The sequence below is a fragment of the Pleurodeles waltl genome, chromosome 1_2 (assembly GCF_031143425.1).
Source record: "Pleurodeles waltl isolate 20211129_DDA chromosome 1_2, aPleWal1.hap1.20221129, whole genome shotgun sequence".
NCBI classification, from domain to species: domain Eukaryota; kingdom Metazoa; phylum Chordata; class Amphibia; order Caudata; family Salamandridae; genus Pleurodeles; species Pleurodeles waltl.
This window is the reverse complement of record NC_090437.1, coordinates 1,105,791,756-1,105,812,106: the sequence shown is the minus strand read 5'-3', so window position 1 is coordinate 1,105,812,106 and position 20,351 is coordinate 1,105,791,756.

Below are 20,351 nucleotides of genomic sequence, written 5' to 3'. Positions count from 1 at the left end.
ACCACACCAGCAGCTCAGGGCCGGTCAGGTGCAGAGTTCAAAGTGGTGCCCAAAACGCATAGGCTTCAATGGAGAAGGGGGTGCCCCAGTTCCAGTCTGCCAGCAGGTAAGTACCCGCGTCTTCGGAGGGCAGACCAGGGGGGTTTTGTAGGGCACCGGGGGGGGACACAAGTTAGCACAGAAAGTACACCCTCAGCAGCACGGGGGCAGCCGGGTGCAGTGTGCAAACACACGTCGGGTTTGTAATAGGAATCAATGGGAGACCAAGGGGTCTCTTCAGCGATGCAGGAAAGTGGTGGGGCTCCTCGGTGTAGCCACCCTCTGGGCAAGGGAGAGGGCCTCCTGGGGGTCACTCCTGCACCGGAGTTCCGATCCTTCAGGTCCTGGGGGCTGCGGGTGCAGGGTCTTTTCCAGGCGTCGGGATCTGGGAGTCAGGCAGTCGCGGTCAGGGGGAGCCTCGGGATTCCCTCTGCAGGCGTCGCTGTGGGGGCTCAGGGGGGACAACTTTGGTTACTCACAGTCTCGGAGTCGCCGGGGAGTCCTCACTGCAGTGTTGTTTCTCCACAAGTCGAGCCGGGGGCGTCTGGTGCAAAGTTGCAAGTCTCACGCTTCTGGTGGGAAATGCTGTTGTCTTTAAGTTGCTTCTTTGGAAACAAAGTTGCAGTCTTGGGTGAACAGGGCCGCTGTTCTCGGGAGTTTCTTGGTCCTTTTAGAGCAGGGCAGTCCTCTGAGGATTCAGAGGTCGCTGGTCCCTGGGTAAAGCGTCGCTTGAGCAGTGTCTTTGGAAGTGGGGAGACAGGCCGGTAGAGCTGGGGCCAAAGCAGTTGGTGTCTCCGTCTTCTCTGCAGGGTTTTTCAGCTTAGCAGTCCTCTTCTTCTTAGGTTGCAGGAATCTAGTTCCTAGGTTCTGGGGAGCCCTTAAATATTAAATTTAAGGGCGTGTTTAGGTCTGGGGGGTTAGTAGCCAATGGCTACTAGCCCTGAGGGTGGGTACACCCTCTTTGTGCCTCCTCCCTGAGGGGAGGGGGGAACATCCCTAATCCTATTGGGGGAATCCTCCATCTGCAAGATAGAGGATTTCTAAAAGTCAGAGTCACCTCAGCTCAGGACACCTTAGGGGCTGTCCTGACTGGCCAGTGACTCCTCCTTGTTTTTCTCATTATCTCTCCTGGACTTGCCGCCAAAAGTGGGGGGCTGTGTCCAGGGGGCGGGCATCTCCACTAGCTGGAGTGCCCTGGGGCATTGTAACACGAAGCCTGAGCCTTTGAAGCTCACTGCTCGGTGTTACAGTTTCTGCAGGGGGGAGGTGTGAAGCACCTCCACCCAGAGCAGGCTTTTGTTTCTGTCCTCAGAGAGCACAAAGGCCCTCACCACATGGGGTCAGAAACTCGTCTCTCAGCAGCAGGCTGGCACAGACCAGTCAGTCCTGCACTGAACAATTGGGTAAAATACAGGGGGCATCTCTAAGATGCCCTCTGTGTGCATTTTTTAATAAATCCAACACTGGCGTCAGTGTGGGTTTATTATTCTGAGAAGTTTGGTACCAAACTTTCCAGTATTCAGTGTAGCCATTATGGAGCTGTGGAGTGTGTGTTTGACAGACTCCCAGACCATATTCTCTTATGGCTACCCTGCACTTACAATGTCTAAGGTTTTGCTTAGACACTGTAGGGGCATAGTGCTCATGCACCTATGCCCTCACCTGTGGTATAGTGCACCCTGCCTTAGGGCTGTAAGGCCTGCTAGAGGGGTGACTTACCTATGCCACAGGCAGTGTGAGGTTGGCATGGTACCCTGAGGGGAGTGCCATGTCGACTTAGTCATTTTCTCCCCACCAACACACACAAGCTAGCAAGCAGTGTGTCTGTGCTGAGTGAGGGGTCCCTAGGGTGGCATAAGACATGCTGCAGCCCTTAGAGACCTTCCCTGGCATCAGGGCCCTTGGTACCAGGGGTACCAGTTACAAGGGACTTACCTGGGTGCCAGGGTTGTGCCAATTGTGTAGACAATGGTACATTTTAGGTGAAAGAACACTGGTGCTGGGGCCTGGTTAGCAGGGTCCCAGCACACTTCCCAGTCAAGTCAGCATCAGTATCGGGCAAAAAGTGGGGGGTAACTGCAACAGGGAGCCATTTCTTTACACCTGTAATATACATTTGAAGACAAATATCTTCTGAGTCATCTAGGAGAAGTAATCTTGCATCCTCATACAGGGGATCTTGTTCTGTTTGCAAATCTTCCAACACTGGTGTAATTGTGTTCTCAATCTTATCTTTCACAGGCAGACTCAATCCAACTATTAATAAAATGCTGACAATCGCACATACTATTGCTAATCCTACACACACTCACACACTTACAGTTACTCTGTTTTCCTTGATCCAAGCTCATGGCTTGTCTAGAGTCAGACCAAGATATCAAATTCAAAACTCAAAATAAAATCAGAAATTCAAAAATCAAAAACTTAAAGCGGCTTTCAATTATGTACAGCATCTGTTTTCTTCCTTTTTTTTTTTCAAAAAGCAAAAACAAAACCAAAAATTTGGCTCAAATACTTTTTGCACTTATTTACAAAGGTCTTGATCTAGAAAGTTCGTCAAGATTTCCCTACTTGCAAATGTTCAAAATCACTATTAAAAGTTAAAATGTCTCTAGTAATAAGCCATCTGGTAATCACTGATTAGAACTTCCAGCAAATAGTGTCTCGTTCATCAAGCTGCAAGGGTATCTCAAAGTTCAGTTCTAGAGCAATTTCTTGTTCCAAAATAGTCAGTTGGATCTGAATTGTCAGAACAAAAAGCAACAAATGCCTTCTGTTATCCATTAACTACGAAGTAAGTCCGTTCAGGAGCTGAATATTAGACGTGGCACACTTTTTTTATTTTTTTTATTTTTTTAAATATTTTTACCTCCTTCTTGCATGATCTTCACTGTCACTTTGATTAGACTCTTCAGTCACTTCAGCTATAGTTGGAGGCACATTTACTTCTGGGTCTGGACTTTTTGTGGACCACTAGTCTACAATTTTCAGTTCTCATTTCAGGCACAACTGATGTTTCAACGTTCATAGAGCCAGCAGGAGTCAACTGACTTTGCCTTTGACACACAGATTTTCACCAGCCTGTGCATGGTCTGCGACAGGCACTTGTCCAGTCCTCACAGTTTGGCAACCTGGCCCCCTTCTCTCACTGTATCCAACCCTAGAGGAACAGGTGCTGTATCTTAAAGAGGACTTGGAACTTTGCGTGTGTTTGCACAAGCCCAATTTAGCAGTCCAGTACACTTCACAGCAGTTGTAGTCACCAAGATAACATGGAAAGACCATTTCCAGTGCGGCTCTGAGCATGACTTTCTGACATGCTTCTTCACCAGAACCCAGTTTCCTGGACTCAAATAGTGGCACTGTTGTGGTGTTAGTTCAGCAGTTACTTCATCAACCTAGCGAGTCAAAGAGCAAACCACATCAGCTAGTGGTAGAGGCACCTCCATTTTGTGTTCCTCTGTGCATCTTCTCCTGTGTCCTGATACAGCCCAGTGTTCAAGGATTGCAAAGAGACCTAGGTAAGGAGCCCAAAGATATTTTTCTAGTCAAATAGTATTAATTGTTAAAAAAGTGTTTGTTTTACTGTGGACTCTCTGTGTTTTCAGGCAGCCTGGCCTCTTTTAAAGTGGTGTTTGTTTCAAAATCGTTTTTGCTGTGACTGTGTGAATTCCCTTGCTAGTTTGTGGCTCCCCCCCCCCTTTTTTCCCCCCCCTCTGCCCCCTTTTTTCACCCCTATTCTTAGTAAAAAGACTACATAGATCTTTCAGAGTGTGGTTTTAGGAGACAGTTTTTTAATCTGTTTGTGTGATTTAAATTGTACTTAAAAGCTGTCTGCCCCCCTGTATTTTTTGCCTTAAAAAAGCCCGATTTTTAGAGTGTGCGCCCAGAACTATTGCAGTGTTTGTCTCTTAAACAATCTCCCCCTTACCTGAAAAGTAGACTCTGCTAGCTTGGAAGTGTGGATTCAGCCTGTCTGTATCCAAGGAGATACTGAATAGAGCAGCAATAGCCTCCCCCCAGGCCCCAGGGACTGGACTTTAGTTAACTTGCTCCTTATATAGGTTCCTCGTGGTTGTTGCATATGCTGTTGTGATTGGTTTTTGGGAGATGGTGTTTCATTGGTTGCTAGCTCCAGGGATGCATTTATGATTGGTGGATATGGCTAGGATTCTGATTGGCTGTTGGTACTAGGGCTGTGATTGGTGGATAGGGCTAGGATTCTGATTGGCTGTTGGTACTAGGGCTGTGATTGGTGGATAGGGCTAGGATTCTGATTGGCTGTTGGTACTAGGGCTGTGATTGGATAGGGCTAGGATTCTGATTGGTTGTTGGTACTAGGGCTGTGATTGGTGGATAGGGCTAGGATTCTGATTGGCTGTTGGTACTAGTGCTGTGATTGGTGGATAGGGCTAGGATTCTGATTGGCTGTTGGTACTAGGGCTGTGATTGGTGGATAGGGCTAGGATTCTGATTGGTTGTTGGTACTAGGGCTGTGATTGGTGGATAGGGCTAGGATTCTGATTGGCTGTTGGTTTTAGGGCTGGGGCTGTGATTGGGGGGGTCAGGAAATAGGGCTGTGACTGGTGATTAGGGCTGGGTCTCCCATTAATTGGCTAAATCAGGGTTTAAAATTGGATTGGCTAGGGTTAGGACCAGCTTCCTATTGGCTGTTAGGGCTATAAAGGCCAGGATTCAGGGCGTCTCAGCCCGGGCGTCGAGGCAAAGGGCGGAGAGGACAAGGGCAGCTGTCTGTTTGGGCCTGTAAGGGCGGAGAGGACAAGGGCAGCTGTCTGTTTGGGCCTGTAAGGGCTGAGAGGACAAGGGCAGCTGTCTGTTTGGGCCTGTTCGGGACAACTAGGGACTAGGGCCAGAAATGCTGCCCAATTCCCATTCCACCAGGAATGGTTTCTGCCCCAACACATCCCTCAACATGCAAACACATTATCTGCAAAGATATCCAACTCATGCATCACAAACTGACCATAGACATATTACATTGCCCCACCACCCAACACAATACCCTACATACAACACATATACACACACACCCCATAACTACTACAGTCAAACACCTTCATACTCACAGGAAACACTACTCTGTCCCCTCCCACTAACACTACCTGCCACCACCCACACAATACAAAACTACAACATACAATTCTCTCAGTTTCAGTCTCCCAGATACACACTCTCTACACATACTAACCAAAAACACTATCCGCTGTTCGCTTCACACAGACCGCCTGAACTCATAACAATGCCAAAAACCTGCCTTCAAACACATCATCTACACACACTCTTCCCCTCTGCTCACCAATTACACACTACCATACAATCCCCACATTTCACTCCACCACACACATTACCTCTTCCAGTCTTCTCAACTAATACTCATCTCCCTGACACACATCCATCACCTCATATACACCTCATACATTCATCTCCAAAACACATCAACACCCCATCTAACACTCAAATTCCACTTAACATAACTCACTCAAGTCCCTCACCAAAAACAACTACACCAATAGCCCCTCTCATTATTCCACAAAAACAATACCAACCACAAACATCAGCACATCAAAGCAACACAAACTTACATTACACTCATCATCATACCCACTCTCACCCCCAAGACTACACAAAGGATACAAATTCCACCCTATCTCCACCCCTACCCCCCCAACCTTCACAAACACCTACCACAAGCACCCCATCCCAGCAACCTTCATTCAGTCGCCTCTCCTCCATTGCACAATTTAGAGCCTTACATCATGATCCACATGCTCCTCCACCACCCCTAACCCATACTCCATCCACACTAAACAAACGCAAACAAAATAAAAAACATGCCACTCATAGCAACCTCGCATCCCCTTGTTTGTTTCATAATAAAACTACCCTACAAAAAACACTACACTCCTCATGGCTCTCTCAGCCACCAAGTTCACCACCCACACACACAGACCCAACAAAATGCCTCCTTAACCTGCTGGAAGAGGAACACTACATTGAAAAGCAAGACTATTGTGAGCCTCAAACAGTTAACACAACTAGCAACACTCCTGCTTCAAGCTCACATTATACTACTTACCCTTCTACTAAACAAAACAACACCACCACTAACACACCCTATCTAAACTGCCAGCTCATAAATGCTCGATCACTCTAAAAAAACAAGCACCACATCTACGACCTTCTCACAGACACACAACCTGACTTACTATTCATTACAGAAACCTGGTTGGGAGATGACATGGCACCAGTGTTGCATGAAGCCCTTCCTCCAGGCTATCAAACCATCACACAAAACCGTATAGGCAAGAGAGGAGGTGGACTAGCTATTATATTCAAACAGGCAATAAACCTCAGTAAAACAGACAACATCTCCATACAAGGTTGTGAAGCCCTCCTTACCAGATGCCACCCTACTCCAACTTCCACCTGTAACTTTCTCCTCCTTTACAGACCTCCACCTAACAACTCCACTTTCCCAGATGCCTTTCTTGACATAGTCTCAAACCTTATTACACTATACTCCAATCTATGCATTCTTGGAGATCTAAACATTTGGTTTGACAAACCCAATATGCCCCATCCAAAAGCTATCACCACTGGCCTACTCGCATTGAATCTACATCAGATTGTACACAATCCCACACACATCGCTGGTCACATCCTAGATGTAATTTTTGCAAAGCCTGAACTTTGTTACTATTCATAGCATCACACCAACCACCTGGTCAGACCACCATCTGATAACTTTCCAACAGACAACTCCACAAATCAACACACCCCACAACCACTTACATACATACACCTATCGACCATGGAGAAAACTCAATTTGGATCACTTAGAAACACAACTAACAGCAAACACAGATCTAGATACAATCAATTCTGTACCTAAACTTTGAGTGGCTACAGGAAGCTTTTGATGTCCTAATACCACTCAGAAAAACAAAACATGACAAAAGAAAACCAACACCTTGGAGAAACACAGAACTTAAAAAGATAAAGAAACAAATCAGAAAGTTGCAGCGGACCTGGCTCAAAACAAACAGTCAAGACAAACTGCAGCTACACAAACTTAACAGGATATACAAATCATCAATCAAAAAAGCTAAAAAAAGATACTACTCAGACAGAATTCTAAATGCTCAATCTACAACCAAGGAATTTTACAAAATTCTCAATGAATTTCGAAAACCCACATGCATGGAAGGAAGTCATCCCACCACTCAAGATTTCACAAACAAATTGTCAACTCACTACACAACCAAGGCAGACACATTGGACTCCTATTTAAAACAGAAGAAAACCATCAGCACCAACCCCTTTACTAAAATACCCTTTAAGAATAAACCATCCCAACCTCTACAGTCCTTCAAACAAATATCCCAGGATGAATTTATGGATTTGGTCAAAGCAAGCAGACCTTCTGGTTGCCCTTCTGACCCTTGCCCACCACAGATCTTCAAGAACATCCTGCTATCTACTTCCGCTGCCACACCTGTAAGAAGAATCATCAACAACTCTTTAACTTCAGGAACTTTTCCTACAGACCTGAAAAAGGCATACATACGACCATTATTAAAGAAAACAAATCTAGACCGGCAAGACCCCAACAACTACAGACCTATCACAAATGGACCTTTCCTGGGCAAATTGATAGAAAGAGCAGCATTCGCCCAGATGTCACAATTCATTGAAGACAATTCTATACTTTCAGACTTCCAAACTGGATTCCGCCCAGGAAGAAGCACTGAATCGGCACTCATGGCAATCTGGGACGATCTTAAAAACACAGTTGACCGAAATGGAGTTGCTGCACTACTTCTCTTGGACCTCTCAGCTGCCTTTGATACGGTTGACCATGACACCCTAACTCAAAGACTCCACGAAGCCGGCATACAAGGGATTGTGCTCGACTGGATTACTTCCTGTCTCCAAAAAAGAGCGAATATCATCCACTCACCCCCCTTCTCATCCGAACCCTACCTCACAAAACAGGGGTCCCCCAAGGGTCAATCATCTCACCTTTGCTTTTTAACATCTACATGATATCTTTACCAGAACTGATCAATGATTTCCATCTCACATGCTACAACTATGCAGATGACACACAAATACTACTTCAATTAGAAGACCCCAAAAACATTGAAAACTCTCAAATCTTCAGTTGCCTCAGAGCCGTTGATCCGTGGATGACCTGGAGCCATCTCAAACTAAATACCTCCAAAACTGAAATACTCATATGTGGTGACTGGAAACATTATGACCCTCTGTGCGTCTGGCCTGACGATCTCGGACCACCTCCTCAATCATCCAAGGAAGTGAAAAACCTATGAATCACCATGGATTCCAAACTAACTATGAATGCCCAAGTAGACAAATTAGCACGCACAAGCTTCATCACCTTAAAGACTTTACGACGCATTTTCCCTCACCTCGGATTTCCACACAAGGTGCAAGCTACTATCTCACTTGTATTATCCAAACTGGATTATGCCAATAGCCTCTACCATGGATCATCTCTATCTGTTATGAAAAAACTACAACGTATCCAGAATTCCGCAGCCAGGCTACTACTACATATAAAGCCGCAAGCCCACATCTCCCCTGCCTTGAGAGCACTACACTGGTTACCCGTTGCCAGAAGATGCACTTTCAAGCTGCTTTGTATCACCCACAAAGCTATACATGGAACAGGACCGCTTTTCATCAGAATTTTTTTTACCAAATACATCCAACAAAGAACCCTCCGCTCAAGACTGGCACCCCGCCTTAGAACACCACCATACAAGAAAAAGACTGTAGGTGGTACATCCTTCTCCGTCCAAGCAGCCAAACTATGGAATTCATTACCCCCAACTATAAGAGCCACAGATAACTTTCTTGTTTTCAGGAAACTACTCAAGAGTTGGCTCTTTCCTTCATAACCACCTTTTTCAAGCAACTACGAACTGCATATGCCTATGTGGATAATTATTTTTTTCAGATTATATGTATATTTCTATTCTGTTGGACTTTTGGCCATACGCATGGTCATCCCTAGTCTTTTTGCCTCCTTCCTCCTGGTTTTTCTGACCTTTCGCTGTTGGCTCTAGGACTCTGAGCACTTTATCACTGCTGACCAGTGTTAAAGTGCAGGTGCTCTCCCATCTAAAGTTGGTATGATTGGCTTATACCTGATTGGCATATTTAATTTACCTATAAGTCCCTTGTACAGTGGTATCTCTATACCCAGGGCCTGTAAATTAAATACTACTAGTGGGCCTGCAGCGCTGCTTGCGCCACCCACTGAAGTGGTAGGGGGTTGTGTTGGACGTGTAACTCCCTTGCCCTGACTAGAGTGGGTAAGTTCTGCCTGGCTGAGGTGCATACCCTAGCCAACCAGAAACCCCATTTCTAACATTGGAAGTCAGCGGTGAGGATAGGACTTGCGCTTGCACAATACCATTGTGACTCATTATTTCACTACAAGGATTGAGTTTAGACCATCACATGTTTGGCTTCTCTTAACTTTCTCTCTTTGGTCATTTTTCCTGTTTTCAGTTCTCACGCTTGGGTATTGTGGTTGTCACAGTTGAGTTATTTGTACCTTTTCAAGATGGGGCTTACCTTTGATTTAGAGGACCTGCCGTTTTACACGCAGGGGGAATTAGAGGGGTTCTGTAGAGAGAGAGGGCTGCCTGTAGAAGGGGACCTCAGGAGATCTCTGAATTTCTTTGAAAGGTTTGTGACATTTACCCAGGGAGGGAGTGTGCGTAGGGGGTACCCAGAGGATCCTGAGTGTAGCGAGGGTTCCCAATGGGAGGGCTCCCAGACCTCATCCCTCGAGAGTGGTAGAGAGACTGATCAGGAGGGTGAGAATGACCGGTTGGGGACGCCAGTTGACAGGGAAGGCCCCAGTGATAGGGAGTCCCTTGCTGGGTCCAGTGTAAGAAGCAGGGCTACCTCTCATTCCATGACGCCTGATGAGCTAAGAGATAGGCGGGAAGAGAGGGACCTGAAGTTGCAGTTAGCGCGCCTAGCTGTTGAGGAGAGAAGGGCTGAGGTAGAGAAGGCCTTAGTACAGGAGAGAATGGCAGAGGCAGAGAGGGCCTTTGCCAGAGAAAGACTCGCTCTAGAGCGCAGTCTGAAGGTTCTGGACTCACCAGCGTTGCAGGTGGAGTCCAGTGGTGGCAGCAATGTACAGTGCTGTAGCAAAGAGGTTCCTCACATACCCATAGATCTGGTACCTAGGTTCCAAGAGGGGGGTGACATACGTCAGTGGTTAAAGGAATATGAGAAGGCTCTGGTAGAGCGCAGGATCCCTGAGAAGGATTGGGGAACTGGCCTAGGGAGTTTTATTCCTGAGGAGGGGAGGGATGCCCTACTGACTCTAGAAGAGAGTGACAGGGAGGGGTACTCCGCTGTGAAGAACGCACTGATTGTGAAGTATGGTTTTTCCCCTGAGGAATACAGAAAAAGGTTTAGGGGTGGTAAGAAACTGTCCCACCAGTCTTGGGAGGAGTTTGTGGAGGATTGCTGCATTGCACTAGATGGATGGGTGAAGGGTAGCACAGTAAACAATTTTGAAGGGCTGTTTAATCTGATTCTCAGAGAGCACCTGTTTCGTTGTTGTTTTTCAGAGTTACGCCAACACTTGTCAGTGTGTGAGCTCTCTGACTCCAGGGAGCTTGCAAAGGAGGCAGACTTCTGGTTGCGTACCAGAGGGTCTGGTGTGACATTAGGGGGTGTTCCTAATGAGAGTGGTCTAGGTGTTTCCCAACAAGGTGTGGTGGGAAAGGAATGGAGTGTCCCAGGTAGGTCCCAGTGGACTGGGATGGGTGAGGGACCCCATGTCCCGTCTCTGAGGAGAGGGAATGGGGCTGGGCTGAGGCCCAAGGTGCCCAAGATACCGTCCCAGGCCCCTGAAGGTTCCATGAGTGAACGCCAGGAGGTGAGCCTAACCTGTGCCGTAGGGCCAGCTGTTCAGAAGGATCCCATTTTGTCATTAGGATTTAGGCGGGTGGCTGGTGATAGCGTTCCGCCGGTCCTGGTGTCTGGTAGTCTCGCTCTACAGCGGAGGAGGCGGAAATCCAGACATAGGGTTGAGAGGGGGCTGCGGGCCCCAGTGGAGAACCTGGAGGGTCAGGGGTCAGCTCTGAGTGCAGAGCCCCCCGGGAATGACCTTGGTGAGACCATTTCTGGGCTGGGGGGAATCCAGACTCTGTCCGATGGGCAGAGGTCAGGAGACCTGCGCCAGCCAGACTCTTGTGTGGCCCTTGGGGAAAGTGTTTCCCTGATGGGGGGTAGGTGTGCCCCCCAGGAAGTCCTGGTGCGCCAGGCAATGATTCAACCGCAGGGTGGTGACTCTGGGTTGGATGATCAGGTTCAGGGGGTAAACTCTGACCTGATGGGGAGTACGTGTGCTCCCAAGGAAGTCCTGGTGCGCCAGGCAGTGGTTCAACCGCAGGGTAGTGACTCTGGGTTGGATTGCCAGATTCAGGGGGTAAGCTCTGATCTGGTAGGGGGTAGGTGTGCTCCCAAGGAAGTCCTGGTTCGCTGGGCAATGGTCCAGTCTAAGGGTGTCGTCCCTGGACTAGATAGACAGGTTCAGGGGGTAAACTCTGACCTGGTTGGGGGGGCGGTTAGTGTGCTCACCCCCCTGTGTGAAACTTCTGGTGGCTTCTCCCGAGGTGGGGAGACGCAGGACTCTGGAAGTGGGGTTCAGGGAGGGGGAAGCCCGCCCCGGACCCCGGTGCAACCCAAGGGTGTCGTCCCTGGGTTGGGTGGTCAGTCGCCAGGTAGTGATCCTGGGCTGGCGAGGAAGTTGTGCAGGGCTGCTGTACCCAGCACCCTGGCAAGTGTGGATTCTGGTGATACCCCTCCTAGGAGAGGAGGGCGGGATCCTAGAAGGAGGGGTAGAGGGAGGAGAGCCTCGCCTCTAGCCCCTGTAGAACCTATGGGTGCGGACCCTAGGTTGGTGGATCAGTGGCAGGGTAGAGCCCCTGAACTGATCGGAAAGGGAGTGGAGACAGGTTGCTTTGCACCTGGGGCTACCGCCCCCCACTCATTATGGTTTCAGAGACCAGAGGCTCCTAGATGGCCTGGGGCCTGGTTCTGGCCATTGGCAGCTAGAGAATCCCCGTGGGTTGGTCTAGGCTGCCTGGGACGCATTGACAGAGAGATCCCAGTGGAGTCAGGAAGGCGTAGAACTGGAACATGCCCCTGCTGTTGTGGGCCTGGGTCCTTGTTCTATCGCCCCAATCAGGAAAGTACATCAAGGTATTGATTGTTCTCCCCTGGATTTTGGCTGGTAGGGGGTTGTGTTGGACTTTTGGCCATACGCATGGTCATCCCTAGTCTTTTTGCCTCCTTCCTCCTGGTTTTTCTGACCTTTCGCTGTTGGCTCTAGGACTCTGAGCACTTTATCACTGCTGACCAGTGTTAAAGTGCAGGTGCTCTCCCATCTAAAGTTGGTATGATTGGCTTATACCTGATTGGCATATTTAATTTACCTATAAGTCCCTTGTACAGTGGTATCTCTATACCCAGGGCCTGTAAATTAAATACTACTAGTGGGCCTGCAGCGCTGCTTGCGCCACCCACTGAAGTAGACTTTCAAACCTGTCTCAGGCCTGCTAGCGCAGGGCCTGTGTGCGCAGTTTTCTGCCACAGGGACCTGGCATCTAAATTTACTTGCCAGGCCCAGAACTCCCCTTTTACTACATGTAAGTCACCCCTAAAGTACGCCCTGTGGGCAGGGTGCCATGTATGTAGAAAGGCAGGACATGTGCCATATTGCATGGCCTGTCCTGGTAGTGACAAACAGCCTAACTTGGTGTCTCACTGCTGTGAGTGCTGCCTTCTCATAGGATTGCATTAGAAATGCCCTGCCTTATGTGTAGGGGTATTGTCTGATTTATGAGGGCTAGCGTAGGCGTGTTTGGTATGGTTGTGATGGTGATAATAAATACTGCTTACTGGTGTGGGTGTATTTTTTATTACTATCACAGAAATGCCACTTCTAGAAAGTGCGCACTTATCTGTGCTTATGATTCTGGTGTTTTGCAGCTTGACTCCAATCCACGTCTGGGCAGAGTGACAGTTGGGGCTTTGTGCATACTTTTCAGACAGCCTGTACACAGGGAGGGTGGAGGTGTCACTGAGGTGCATCTACATACTGAATAGTCTTCCTGGGCTGAGAGAAGGGAGAGGCGGGGCACACCTACATTTGTAAAGGCTGTGCCCTGGCCTCACACAATAGGGTCGTTAACCCCCCACTGATGTTTGGAGCCTGTGCTGAAAGGAGAGAGGGGGCACTCCCAGAACCAGTTGTAACTGGCTGGAACCTCCTCTCCCTACCACTGTAAAACACTGTAAGAACTGACTATAAGTACAGGGGAATTTTCCCCACAATTTGAACATTCTTGGAACTTGGAGCTGGACACAGAACGCTGATGAATGGACTCACCAGGAAACCGCCATGGACTGCTGCTGCTGTGCTGACCTGTGACCTGCCTGGTCACTAGGAGGAACTGCCACCATCTGCACCCTTTGTGCTGGCCTGTAGCTGAGCCCACCAGCCCTGTGCTCCCTCTTGTTAAGTTGTTCCCAGGGGCAGGGTGCTGTGGCCCCTGACCCCTGCAACGATCTTCTACATCTTTGACAGGATGCTGGAGGAGAAACAGGCATTCTTTTAAGTGCTGGGCTGCTGATGCACTATAGCGCTTGGAAAGCGCTTTTCTTTTCCTAAAAGGAAATCACCGCCGCAGCCCGGGCTTTAAATTGTGCCCTCGCGCTTCCTGGAGCGCGTCTCTGATGATTGGGAATCACCGCCGCAGCCGGGTTCGGAAAGTATCCCTGAGCGCGAGGTCCGCGCTCAGCACTGTGCCCCCAGGGCACGAAGGAAACCTCCGTTTTATTATAAGGAGCAAGCGTGCTCCTGTTGGTGCCCCCGGGGTGAGGACTGCTTTTGGGAGTCCCCCCGGGGCACCGGAAGGCCCTGCCTTGGGCCGGAATGCCATAGGGAAGGCGAGGGGAGAGGAGGACGCCTCTCCCTCGCCTGGGGGAGCCTCGGAAGGCTTCGGTTGTTGTCCGTGGGGCGGGAGGAGAGGAGGACACCTCTCCCCCGCCTGAAGAAGCCTCGGAAGGCTTTGGTTGCCTGGGGAATGGGCAGCAGCCTCATCGGAGGCTCGCTGCACCCCCAGACCCCTCGGGGCCCCTGCGAGGGCCAGCCTTGACACAAAGGGGTCTCCCCTCCTGAAAGGGCCGACAGAGGCCCCGGGAGACCCCAGGAGTTAGCGGGTCCCCAGAGGGGCCCGTGTTTCACCCAGGAGGGGGTGCGAGGCGCCCCCCTCCCCCTTCAAAGGTTTCCCTGACCTGGGCCCCCCCTCGGGAGGGCCGGTGGAGGCCTAGGGGGGCCCCCAGTGTTGACGGCCCTCAGAGGGGCCCGTTTTTCATCTAGAGGAGGTGCGTGCCGCCCTCCCCTAACCCCAGGAGATCAGGGAGGCCCCCGTTTTGCGCAGAGGAGCGCCGGGGGCCCCATTATTCGTTTTAGGCACTGGAGGTGCCTTTTCATCATTTTTCAGGTACTTTAAAACGGACTAATGTAACGTTGATTTAAAGTTCTTTTTACAGACTTTGTAATTATGTTATATTGCCTGCCTGTCCTATGATGTGTTTACATATGTGTGCACATGTTCCTTTTATGGGCATGACTTGCTAATATGTTTGCTTAACTTGCCATAGGTTTTCTAATGTTCCTACTATGGGCGTTTTATGATATTCTTATGACAAGTGTGCTAATGTGATAACGTGTTTCCTGACTACTGCTTATGTTGCAGAATACTGAGTAACCTGTGTGTTATGTGTGACTACTGCTAGTTTGCAGAGTAACTAATGTGTAACGTTCTGACAACTGCTAAGGTAGCAGGATAGTACTGTTATGTGATGTTGGTCTGATAATTACGTTGTGTACAATACAGGATATTTTCATATAATCTAGTGTTGTGTTTCCTTGGTGGTGGGAATATTGCGTCACATGTATGTGTGTGTTGTGCAGACGCTTTACGCATTGCCTCCGGGTTAAGCCTGACTGCTCGTGCCATGCTACCAAGGGGGTGAGCAGGGGTTATCTTGGACGTGTAACTCCCTTGCCCTGACTAGAGTGGGTAAGTTCTGCCTGGCTGAGGTGCATACCCTAGCCAACCAGAAACCCCATTTCTAACATATTCATTTATAGTTTCTTTGGAAACTAAAGCAAGGCTGTGCGCTCAGAGATCCCATAGCAGAAAAGATCTAGAATCCATCCTGGAGATGAACTGTTGATGTACTGGAGCGTAATCTGTATCTGACTGAGACGCGCGGGTTCTATCTTCCTCTGCTGGAGACACAGAGTAGAAGGTTCTCCCTTTATAAAGCACCTAGAAGCTCCGCCCGCTGAGTCACGCCCCGTCCACCCTCGAAGTAGGTAAAGGAATTCCCGCCTTTTTACCAGGATGATGGACAGCTTTCCAAAACGACCCCAATGCGTTTACCGCCGATTCCGGTGGTGCGTTGTTGATGCCCAGAAGCACAAGGACATCTCCACAAAGACGCACTAGTAACAATCACATTGCCAAAGGCACACAAGGTTGCTGGAGACGTTTACTCCGTGGCCCATCACGTACCCTTAGTGTACAATTATAAACGGGGCGTATAAAACATGCTAGGTTACGCTTACTGACATACTCGTAGAAAATACTCCGGTTGGGTAGGCCACCATGCTCATTTTACAGAAACTAAACCTCAAAGGAAGCACATCCAAATATAAACGTAGCAGGTGCCGCAGTTGAAGCTCAGCTTCTGGAAAGGACAAGCCACCCTAACTCTTGGGCTTGGCAAAGATAAAGCAAGACTGTGCGCTCAGAGATCCCATAGCAGAAAAGATCTAGAATCCTGCCTGGAGGTGAACTGATGATGTACTGGAGCGTAATCTGTATCTGACTGTGACGCGCGGGTTCTATCTTCCTCTCCTGGAGACACAGAGTAGAAGGCTCTCCCTTTATAAAGCACCTGTAAGTTCCGCCCGCTGAGCTACGCCCCGTCCACCCTCGAAGTAGGTAAAGGAATTCCCGCCTCTTACCAGAATGATGGACAGCTTTCCAAATCGACCCCACTGCGTTTTTACCGCCGATTCAAGTGATGCGTTGTTGATGCGCAGAAGCACGAGGACATCTCCACAAAGACGCACTAGTAACAATCATATTGCCAAAGGAACACAAGGTTGCTGGAGACGTTTACCCCGTGGCCCATCACGTACCCTTAGTGTACAATTATAAACGGGGCGTATAAAACATGCTAGGTTACGCTTACTGACATACTCGTAGAAAATACTCCGGTTGGGTAGGCCACGATGCTCATTTTACAGAAACTAAACCGCAAAGGAAGCACTTACAATTATAATCGTAGCAGGTGCCGCAGTTGAAGCTCAGTCTCTGGAGGTGAACTGATGATGTACTGGAGCGTAATCTGTATCTGACTGTGACGCGCAGGTTCTATCTTCCTCTCCTGGAGACACAGAGTAGAAGGTTCTCCCTTCATAAAGCACCTATAAGCTCCGCCCGCTGAGCCACGCCCCGTCCACCCTCGAAGTAGGTAAAGGAATTCCCGCTTCTTACCAAGATGATGGACAGCTTTCCAAAACGACCCCACTGCGTTTTTACCGCTGATTCAAGTGGTGCGTTGTTGATGCGCAGAAGCACGAGGACATCTCCACAAAGACGCACTAGTAACAATAACATTGCCAAAGGCACACAAGGTTGCTGGAGACGTTTACCCCGTGGCCCATCACGTACCCCTAGTGTACAATATAAACACAAAATCGTTTTTGTAGTAGGTTCTCCCTTTATAAAGCACCTGTAAGCTCCGCCTGCTGAGCCACCCCCCGTCCACCCTCGAAGTAGGTAAAGGAATTCCCGCATTTTTACGAGGATGATGGACAGCTTTCCAAAACGACCCCAATGCATTTTTACCGCCGATTCACGTGGTGCGTTGTTGATGCGCAGAAGCACGAGGACATCTCCACAAAGACGCGCTAGTACCAATAACATTGCCAAAGGCACACAAGGTTGCTGGAGACGTGTGGCCCATCACGTACCCCTAATGTACAATATAAAAGTAGCAGATGCCGCAGTTGAAGCTCAACTTATAGAAAGGACAAGCCACCCTAACTCTTGGGCTTGGCAAAGATAAAGCAAGGCTGTGCACTCAGAGATCCCATAGCAGAAAAGATCTAGAATCCTTCCTGGAGGTGAACTGATGATGTACTGGAGCGTAATCAATATCTGACTGTGACGCGCGGGTTCTATCTTCCTCTCCTGGAGACACAGAGTAGAAGGTTCTCCCCTCATAAAGCACCTGTAAGCTCCGCCTGCTGAGCCACGCCCCGTCCACCCTCGAAGTAGGTAAAGGAATTCCCGCCTTTTACCAGGATGATGGACAGCTTTCCAAAACGACCCCACTGCGTTTTACCGCCGTTTCAAGTGGTGCGTTGTTGATGCGCAGAAGCACGAGGACATCTCCACAAAGACGCGCTAGTAACAATAACATTGCCAAAGGCACACAAGGTTGCTGGAGACGTTTACCCCGTGGCCCATCACGTACCCCTAGTCTACAATATAAACACAAAATCGTTTTTGTAGTAGGTTCTCCCTTTATAAAGCACCTGTAAGCTCCGCCCGCTGAGCCACGCCCCGTCCACCCTCGAAGTAGGTAAAGGAACTCCCGCCTTTTACCAGGATGATGGACAGCTTTCCAAAACGACCCCAATGCGTTTACCGCCGATTCCGGTGGTGCGTTGTTGATGCTCAGAAGCACGAGGACATCTCCACAAAGACGCACTAGTAACAATCCTATTGCCAAAGGAACACAAGGTTGCTGGAGACGTTTACCTCGTGGCCCATCACGTACCCTTAGTGTACAATATAAACGGGGCGTATAAAACATGCTAGGTTACGCTTACTGACATACTCGTAGAAAATACTCCGGTTGGGTAGGCCACGATGCTCATTTTTACAGAAACTAAACCTCAAAAGAAGCACTTACAAATATAATCGTAGCAGGTGCCGCAGTTGAAGCTCAGCTTCTGGAAAGGACAAGCCACCCTAACTCTTGGGCTTGGCAAAGATAAAGCAAGGCTGTGCGCTCAGAGATCCCATAGCAGAAAAAGATCTAGAATCCATCCTGGAGGTGAACTGATGATGTACTAGAGCGTAATCTGTATCTGACTGTGACGCGCGGGTTCTATCTTCCTCTGCTGGAGACACAGAGTAGAAGGTTCTCCCTTTATAAAGCACCTGTAAGCTCCGCCCGCTGAGCCACGCCCCGCCCACCCTCGAAGTAGGTAAAGGAATTCCCCGCCTTTTTACCACGATGATGGACAGCTTTCCAAATGACCCCACTGCGTTTACCGCCGATTCCGGTGGTGCGTTGTTGATGCTCAGAAGCACGAGGACATATCCACAAAGACGCACTAGTAACAATCACATTGCCAAAGGCACACAAGGTTGCTGGAGATGTTTTTACCCCATGGCCCATCACGTACTCTTACTGTACAATATAAACGGGGCGTATAAAACATGCTAGGTAACGCTTACTGACATACTCGTAGAAAATACTCCGGTTGGGTAGGCCACAATGCTCTTTTTACAGAAACTAAACCAATAACAATAAAATACACACACACTCTTTTAAACCTGTCTGACTAAGTATTTTTTACCCATGATTCTAATTATGTATTGTATGTGCATATGTGTGTTTATTCATGTGTGTGTGTGTATAAATATATATATATGTGTATGTATGTGTTGTTTCTGTGCCTGGCATGTTTGTGGATCATTGCATGGCTCCTGATATCTATGAATTTCTGCTCTCTTTTTATCAAACTTATCTACCCATCACTCTTATGTCATGTCTCTATCAAACTATCCTCCATTCTCACTCGGACTCATCCCAAATCCCTCCGACCACTTTCATCTCCTAAATATCTCTGCCTAAGCTCTTCCCCTCCACCTCCACATCTAACTCACCAAACCTCACTCTACCTCTGTGACCTCCCACACAACCCTACTAAATTCTCCTGCATTCATCTCACCCTACTTCTATGCTCTCCCTAACCCTTCCACATCCTCTTTCCCCTCCGCTCCCCTATTATTCATCTCAAGCCTTTGGATTGAGTAAATGAAGGATAAACTCCCAATTAACACTTCTGGATTTCTTTCCTCCTCCACCCCTCCATTACTCCAGTCAATCTAACTAACAAACTCTTATATCTGCAACTCAAATTAACTCATAATAATACTAAAACTGTACTCCTTATTAAATTATACTAATCATCACTAATTCTTGTTGGGTACCGGAGTAGCGTGCTACTCATCGAAAAGCGCTTCGACGCCTCGTCAGGGGTAGTAAGTGCTATATAAATACGATTACAATACAATACAATACAATGTGGGCATATGTAAGTGATGGGCCCTTGAGTGGCGCTGTCTGTCGATGTGAGTGTTGTAATGTGCTGGGCCCGTGGCTGGCGGTGTGAATGGCCTTGTGTGTGTCATGTATGAAAGTTGTGTGAATGGACTGTAAAGCGGTTGGTGCCTTGTCGCGGCTTTACAGCTCACGAGCTGTGAGTCATTGGTTCAGTTTTTTGCCTTTCAGTTACTAACAGTGCATTTCATTTTTGTGAAAGCTCTTGTTAGTAAAATTTGATCCACTGAACCATCACTCACCCTCGTGCCAAATCCAACCAGTATGTGTGGTAAAAATGACAAAACCTGCTCCGCTGTCATCCAGGCATCGCAGCACACCTGTGACACGCTAGGTGCCTCAGGTGGGACCCCGATGATGAAGCATGCCACCAACTTGGTTGGTGGGTGAGGGGTCTTTTTCACATAACCTAACTGTGTTTCTTTTCAAAATTTTAGTGTTTGGCACATCAAGGACGTATGTGGGCACATCAAAACGATATATTACAAAACTACCTGTGTTTGGGGGGGAGAGGGCATCTATGTTTTTGGTCCTGTGTGCGGCCTTCATCTAGGGAAACCTACCAAACCCAGACATTTTATAAAACTAGACACCCCAAGGAGTCCAGGGAGGTGTGGCTTGCGTGGATCCCCCAACATTTTCTTACCCAGACTCCTCTGTAAACCTCAAAATGTGCTTAAAAAAGCATATTTTCCTTACTTTTCTTCGTAGGATCACCACTGCAGCACAAAATTCCTACTCCCCAGTGTTCCCCTCAGCCTCCCAAGTAAAATGACACATCACTTATGTGG